We start from the raw sequence: 7,756 nt of genomic DNA on the forward strand, positions 1-7,756 counted from the left end.
TACAACATTAATTTAGATCAATAGAGTATTAATTACAATATCAAAACAAAAAAAAATAAAAGCTGCATAAAAATACTAAAATACTGTCCAAATATATGACAATTAAATTGCCATGTTTATAAAACTCCCATAATATAATATTGAAATATTGGAAATGTCATATAAGTGTTATTGAATAAAACGATATTTTCATACATATTGATATTGAATAACTGTCTGACCCTACCTGAACCATGTGTTTCATACACAAACAATATATAAATAAGTCTGAATAAGCATATTAAAGATCTATTTCTTGGGACAAAAACATTCCTTTCAAAGTGGTAGGTACCTGATATATTGTTGTCTGTCGTTGTTTAAGATGTAATGAGTAGAAGTTTCATTTAAATACTTGTCTTTAAAGGCTATAAAACAATGGTACTTCTACTTTAACTCATGTTGTTAGAACCAAAAAAAGACTGATACTCACAGGCCTTCAACAGAAAGGCAACCAAAGGATAATCAACGCATCAAATAGTTTGTTTGCTTTTGTCAGACTATGGTCCACATTATGGAAAGGGTTTGCAGCAAGTTTTTAAGCACAAATGCATGATTTGTTGCTTTTTTTTCTTTTTTGGGGGGAACTCAGCCTTTCAATCCAGTCCTTAAAACTCTGAGTGTAAAAATTACACAGAGACGAGAATAAAACAGGGAGAAAAAAAAGTGAATAAACACAAAATATCAGCAGATGCATATTGTACACAATAGCCTAAACAGTAACCTATTACATTGGCATTTAATGGGTTAATCTATTGATATATTTTTCAGCATAAGTATAGTGCAAGTAAAAGACACTATACTATTTGAGACAGTAAAGTAGGCTGCTGTTGTGTCCTTGAAGAAACTCTTCTAAGTAAGCTTTTGAGAGTCAACAGCAAGTCTTAAGAGAACCTGCAACAGTATAATGAAACAACGAAACAGTACAGTAGACATGTACCCTTAGGCATCATGGAAACGGTATGCCATTTGCACGCTGCAACATGAAACAAACCACTGATGTGAGGCTATTGAAAGTTAACTTGAAAACAGCACATTCACTACAACCACTGAATAGGAAGAACAGACTACAGAATACGACCGATATATCTCTACCTGCATCATTTCACCGTATGGTAAACTATATTGGTAGTTCCCATTTTGAAAAGAAAAAAAAAATTATAAATGGACATATACATATATACATATTTAAAGTTTTGCATTTGGCTAAAGAAAGAGGACATTTAACAAAAATGCATTAACATAATTTATTTGGCTATTATTTAAAAAAAATATGTTGAAAAAGTTTTTCTGCTTCTGTTTAATGATTTTCAACTAAGTAAAAAAATAAAAATAAAAAGATGAATAAAACCTCCAATAAGGAAGAGAGAATTGGACTAAACCAAACTAAAATCAGCATCAAAGTGAAAAGTCACCATCTCTTGGGATTTTTAGGCTTGAAGACTTTCTTCACTTTCTTCATCAACATGTTAAAAGATCCTAACTGTTTTGTCCCCCCCCCACCCCCGAGAGGGATTTACATATTAAAAGATAACAATCAACATCATTCTATTTATCTTAAAACAACATGGCTCCTTGGTACAACATGTGGGAGCAGTGAGGGGTGTAAGGGCATATGCAAATGTGCATAAAAGGTTTGGCATGGGACTGCTGGATGGCTTTTACATTCACTGAATAAATACAAGAATATTTCGACATACAGATGAAAGCACTTCTCTACTTTCCACAACTTTTAGTTCACCTCTTGAGGTGGAAGTGGGTCGTTATACAAGAATTCTTTTAGAAGATAGATTATATAAGGTGTGTTAGTTGAACATAACGTAGGACAGAATTCATTTAGACTTTTACGGTCTACTGTATAATAACTTAAATGCTTTATTTGAAAAAAAAAAATGCAGTAATCGCCTTTTCTTTTTAGGGCTTTCGGCACACATAATTGCACAAATTGCCAGGGCAGTGCGTTTCTCTCTAGTGAGCTTTATATTGCTCTTCTAGTATGAGTAGCGCCATCTCACTGCGGAGCTAAGTCCGACGTTGTTTTTAGACGTACAGTGTGAGCAGGTAGATCGATCAGAGCATCTGGCCACACTGTCAGAGAACACAAATCATGAGCTGTGAACTCACACTGTACGAGGACACTGCAGAGTTGTGAGCTGTAGCTGCGTGCAACAATTGAAAAAAATCGTACAATGAATGCCCGGGTTTATAAGCCTATGTGGGCTCGACACGTGTGCATGACACTAAAATTATTTATTCATTTAAAACATTGTGCATAAAGCCACAGCACAAAACAGCACTGGGGTCACAGACACAGTTTCTATGATTAGTCTCCTGATGTTAGCATTAAAGTTTCTCAGTCACCCATGGTTTAACTTATATTCCAATAGCGATAAGGTGAGTCACTTTCTTTTTTTCTGAAACGTAATTACTTTTCACATGATCAAACGTAGCTCATTCATATATGAAAAAAAAGGTTCAGCGAGTTTGGATAACAGATATGTTCTCAGAGAAAAAGATGTTTTTGCTCTTCTCCCGACTGGTTTCGGTAAGAGTAGCCTGGCTAGTGTTAGTACGTCATATGCTTCGTTGATCTGATTGGTTTATTTGGCCCGTCTATCACCAACATAGGCCAATCAGCTAACCAGTATTTTCGCCCCTTCCAAAAATTACTTCAACGGAAGGTTTCCAGATGGATATGCGGAGCAAATCCATCTGGCGGAGTCAGGTTAACAATGAGCACAAAGGGAGATGCAAATATTGGCAATGAATGGTATGGCTAAATATTAGTGCTGACTGAATTTGCATTTGAGAGACTGCAGTGTTTAAAAAGAGCTTGTAGTGGCAGGCCATCTAAAGTGAAAAAATACAAACTGTGAAGCCACCTCAACATATGCATAAAGGTATAAATAACCACCACCCTTTGCTTTCGAAACCTCTGTCTTCTGTTTACACCCAAACACTCATCCATTTCCACACAGTCACACGAGCACACTCAGAACATAACGAAGGTGTTGTGCACGCTGTGGGATTTCCATGAATTGGTGCCCAGAAGTGTGTGAGGGCCCCCTCCACCCCCAGAGTGGCATCTGGCGAGGTGACAGACAATCGTAACAGCGTTGCCTACTGTGGTGGGTTCGAAGGAGGGTGTGGGGGCCACACCGGGACACCTCCTCTAACTGTCGGTGACCTCAAAAAGAAACTGTGATGGAGCAGCGTGAAGCCATGCCTTAATTACCTCACTCTGTGTAAGCTGTGGCAGACTTTGTTTACATGTAAATTCATATAAACACATTCACTGCAAGCATAAGAAAAGCAGGTAGGCTAATGTTTATACACCTGAATATACAGTTTGATTAAACAAGCTCACTGCAGGAGTTCGGAATCTGATCCTCTAACCTTCTTCTAGAAACACCAATCAAACGCATCATTTTATCATTTGATCTTAAAATGATCAGGACTATTTAGCCATATCATCGCTATTAAGGATAAACCGCCATCGTCTGAACATCTATCTTACGTCAGCTGGAGCTAGATATTAAAACCTATAAAAAAATGTTGCCCCAAAAAACAGTTTTCAGGTAATAAATCAACATAAATAAAAAAAAAAAGAGCCAATTAGGTTCATAAAAGCATGTAAGCAGAGAAATATAATGAGAAAAAGAGCACAGCTGATCTTTATATCAGTTGATTCGTCATCTCTTCCAAGCAAATCCACATCAAAGCCAATGTGCTCATAACATAGTTAATAAACACATCATGACTGCCAGGAAAATCAAAGATAGAGTTGTTTTTTTGCTGAAAACATGCCAGCTCTAAGCTTGTGAAGATGAAGCGAGGGTTCAATTTCACAATAAGACTTTTATTGCATGAGTTTTATTTATTCATTCTGTTCATTTATGTGCTGAAATGCAGCATTTAGAAGCAGATCAAGTTCAAGTCCAGAGTTGGCTTAGTGGAGTTAACTGATTTATGCTCTAATATGGACTTTTAAATAAAACCTTGAGAAAAATGTGGTAAAGAAGAATATTTTACATCTCCTAACTAAGAGAAACCATAACGATATTGTCCACAATGAAAGATTACTTCTTTTCCACTAAAACTATATATAATGTTTATGTTTGCTGTATTTTATTTTTGCTATCATTGCCTCAAATAAATTTCATTAAAAAATCCTGTTATAAGCGATAAAAAAGATGGATGTAGAAGATCATGATTAATAAATAATTGAAATAATCATCAACACTTTTAGTAATCAATTAATTATTAAGTGGACTATAGAGACCCTAAAACAAGCCTTTAGCTGACAGAGCTACCCACCTTGGGAAGCAATTATACCAAAATTGTAAATAAATATATAAAAATTTTGCATTTAAGATTAAAAAGCTTTTGCGTGTTAATATGCCCTATCCAAAACTCCTCAAGTGGAAAAGTTTTAGATTCACCTGGTTTAATTTAATAAATAATCAACAAATTAATCAATTTGTAAAATATAATCATTAGTTGCAGCTCTAGAAGTAATGCATTACCAGTTTTTTATTTGCAAAGTGTTATATAATAGATGCTGGAAAATAACTTACTAGTTTATATCCTAATGCTGTGTAATAATTTTTCTGCAGGAGAGACTGGCGTACCGCAAAAACAGATGACATAATTTAAAAAGAGAGACATTATGTCTAAATATGCAAGATACATTTCAAGGTAACAGCCAGGAGCTTAAAATATTGAACCAAATGGGTTTTCCAAATGGATTTTTGAACTGAGAAATTTCACAAAGTTTGTCAATTTTGATCTTATTCTTAAATAAAATTGGGATAAGAGATGAGAACGTATGTGTGAGTAAAGTGTTCTGCAAACCTATAAACATTTTCCAGTTTTGTTGCATGAAATAAGACAGAAAATTGACTTTTGCAAAGCGGTAAAAAGATACCAAAAGCATTTCAAGTCATACTTGTTAAAAGTGATTCTTATTACTAAGGAATTAAATACTAATTTGAGAGCAAAGAAACTAAAGAAAAAAAAACATTTATGCATCTTCTTTAATGTGGTACAAAGAGACTATAGTGTTTGAAAATTTATGAAAATGGAAAACCACATTTCAAAGTTTAATCAACAATCCAAAGAAACAACAAACATCCTGTCAACCATATTTTCAGTTTCTTATCAAAACATGTGAAAAAGTTGGCATAACAACAGCCGATTTAGTCTACCACGTCAACAAACTCCGTCAAATGCAGGTACGGACGTAAGATTATATGTTTTACAATATGAACACAATTAAAAAAGCAAGAATTTGTTCTTTTGGTACAATAAAGATAGAGGTTTTCCGATTCTCTGTGTAATCACTACAGATAGTTGTTATTTAATTATTCAACTCAGCTACTTTTTTTTCCATAAACCAACTCCTCTAACCATAGTTTGTTTCATTTGTTACAGAATTTGAGCAGGACGCTTTGTTATAAATTTCAGTTGCACTACGATCATTTTTAGTCTTCCTTCTCAACCAATCCCTCTCGTCTTATACTGCAATGCAAGCAGAACAGAGAGCGGAGAGTTCTGGCAGGAGTAGGGGGCAAGCCGACCTTCCTCTCAATACGAATTATGAGTGTGATCTGCCCCAAATCCCTACAGAGACTAACATTTCCACTTCAAAAGAGTGGCTGTACGCACCCTGAATAATGCCAGCCCACAAAAAAAAAGCCATTCAGACACTCTGAGGACCTTCAATAAACCCTGAAACCACAATGCTTAGATGATTCCAATAACTGAGGAGGGAAAGTGCTCAGAGAGCCAACAGAGCCTTGAAAACTTGAAAACAATTAAATCCACAAAAATTCAAAAACATGAATAAAACAAAGGTTACAAAGAATGGTTGGAGGATGTAAAGTGTTATTTCAAATATTCTACTGCGACTTGCAAAAGGAATTTTTTTTTAAACCATACAACCACAAACATCAATGTAATTTACTGCTATATTTATGTGATAGAAAGCAGCGGATAATTGCTACATGGAAAAATAAAATACACAGTTCTCGAAACTGTAACATAGGAACAGTGTGGTATACATTTTCATCCAGGAGTAATCTTCAAATTAAAAAACCCCTGCTGAATAAAAAGGATTTCTTAATGAACTAAACTATTGGGTCAGTATGACAATGACAGTATGATTTGTGGTTACTCGATAACAGGGACATGAACATTTTTTTTTTTTTTTTTTTTACAGCTGATACGTAGTAAGTTGAATGAAGAGGGGAAAAAAACAACTGCTAAAGGAAATTTCTTACAACTGGAGTGAAGATGAATTCAGTTCAAAAATACTATATATATATATATATATATATAATATATTTATCTGACCAAGTTTGAACTTTTTTTAAGGACAATTCTGTGCAATACTACAATCAAGCTGTATTGTCATTTTAAGGTGGTTCTGCAAGTAATTTAATGGGAGAAGGGGCTTTATTAGAATATATATATGTACATATTTTTTAATCCTTTTGCTTCACAGTTTTATACCACTTTGCACTGGTCTACTGTAGCTTCTAGAAGCCCAATAGAATGAAATTTAATTTTGGAAATCTTGAAATAAATCATATCTTGGTCATTTTTTCCCCTCTTTTTATCCAAAGTCAGACACGACGATCCCAGTTCCTTGCATGTTGTGAACCCTTTGATCCAAAGGCACCAAGCCGATAAGACCATGAAGAGAAAAGGAAAACATAGACAACAAAAGAATTACAAGCTACTGTCTTTAAACAGTTTAAAAGGAGTGAACGCCAAGAGCAAATTCCTAAAATGATCAAGCATACGGGGGTGTAAAGGTCGAGGTCTGAGGTGCAGAGTTCAGCGCTGTCGTTATCAATAAAGACCGTCTGCCACTGAGCAGCTCCTTATACAAATAATTAATGAGCTTTTAAGTTCATTCCAGGAATTTGTCATCAGAAAGTGTAAGAGCACTTTTTTGATTCATGCTTTGTTTAGAAAATAAACAGCTTAATCTGATTTAAGAAGAAAAGAACAGTTTGGAAAGCAATAAAAAGTACAAAAATCTTCTCCTTAGAGAGCAAGTTGAAGTGACTGGAAATTATGCAAAGGTCTGCACCTTTATGCTGTCATTGAAGTTAAAGAAAACTGATTTTTTTTTTCCTTCTCGTTTTCATACTAGCATGGGTGAGGGGTGGGAAAGTCCAGGGTGGGCACACAGACGGCAAACAAGTTTTCTTTGACTTTCTTGAGTTAAAAGGCCTCATGGGTGAAATTGCGAGTAAAAAAAAAGGAGGTAGAAAAGAGAGAGAGAGAGCTGTCACTTTAAGTCATTAAGTCTTGCTATAAAACTCCTCCAATAAAAATGACAGCTGCAGCCCCCTTTTATTCCTCAAAAGGGAAGCAAAAGCATCACATCGGGAACACAAAACTGGACGGCCGTAAAAGACAAACTTGGCCAAATGCTTCTGGCAGAGTGATTTTACCTCACACACACACACCTCCCGGCAGACACACAACCTCTCCCTGTATTACCTTTGTTCCTGAGTTACTGCCAGAGCAGGAATGTGGACCAAGGCGGCCCCCCAACTCCAGATGCACACGGCCTAGATCCCGCTTTCCCATCAAAGACCATGAACTTCATTGATTTCCAAGCCTTTTTTAATAGTACTAAAGGCTATTAAAATTAACTCCAATTTGTTCATGATTTTTAAAGCAATGCTTGAATGTAAAAAGTGAA

At 35.4% G+C, this 7,756-nt stretch overlaps 1 protein-coding gene across 4 annotated transcripts in view; it reads right to left on the reverse strand.

Annotated features, from left to right (window-relative positions):
- The window catches only part of rxra (retinoid X receptor alpha), a 136,825-nt gene that overhangs the window by 121,406 nt on the left and 7,663 nt on the right, over positions 1 to 7,756 (reverse strand). The gene's annotated exons all lie outside the window — the stretch shown is intronic.

Source organism: Cyprinodon variegatus, unplaced genomic scaffold (assembly GCF_000732505.1).
Source record: "Cyprinodon variegatus isolate N-32 unplaced genomic scaffold, C_variegatus-1.0 Scaffold32, whole genome shotgun sequence".
NCBI classification, from domain to species: Eukaryota; Metazoa; Chordata; class Actinopteri; order Cyprinodontiformes; family Cyprinodontidae; genus Cyprinodon; species Cyprinodon variegatus.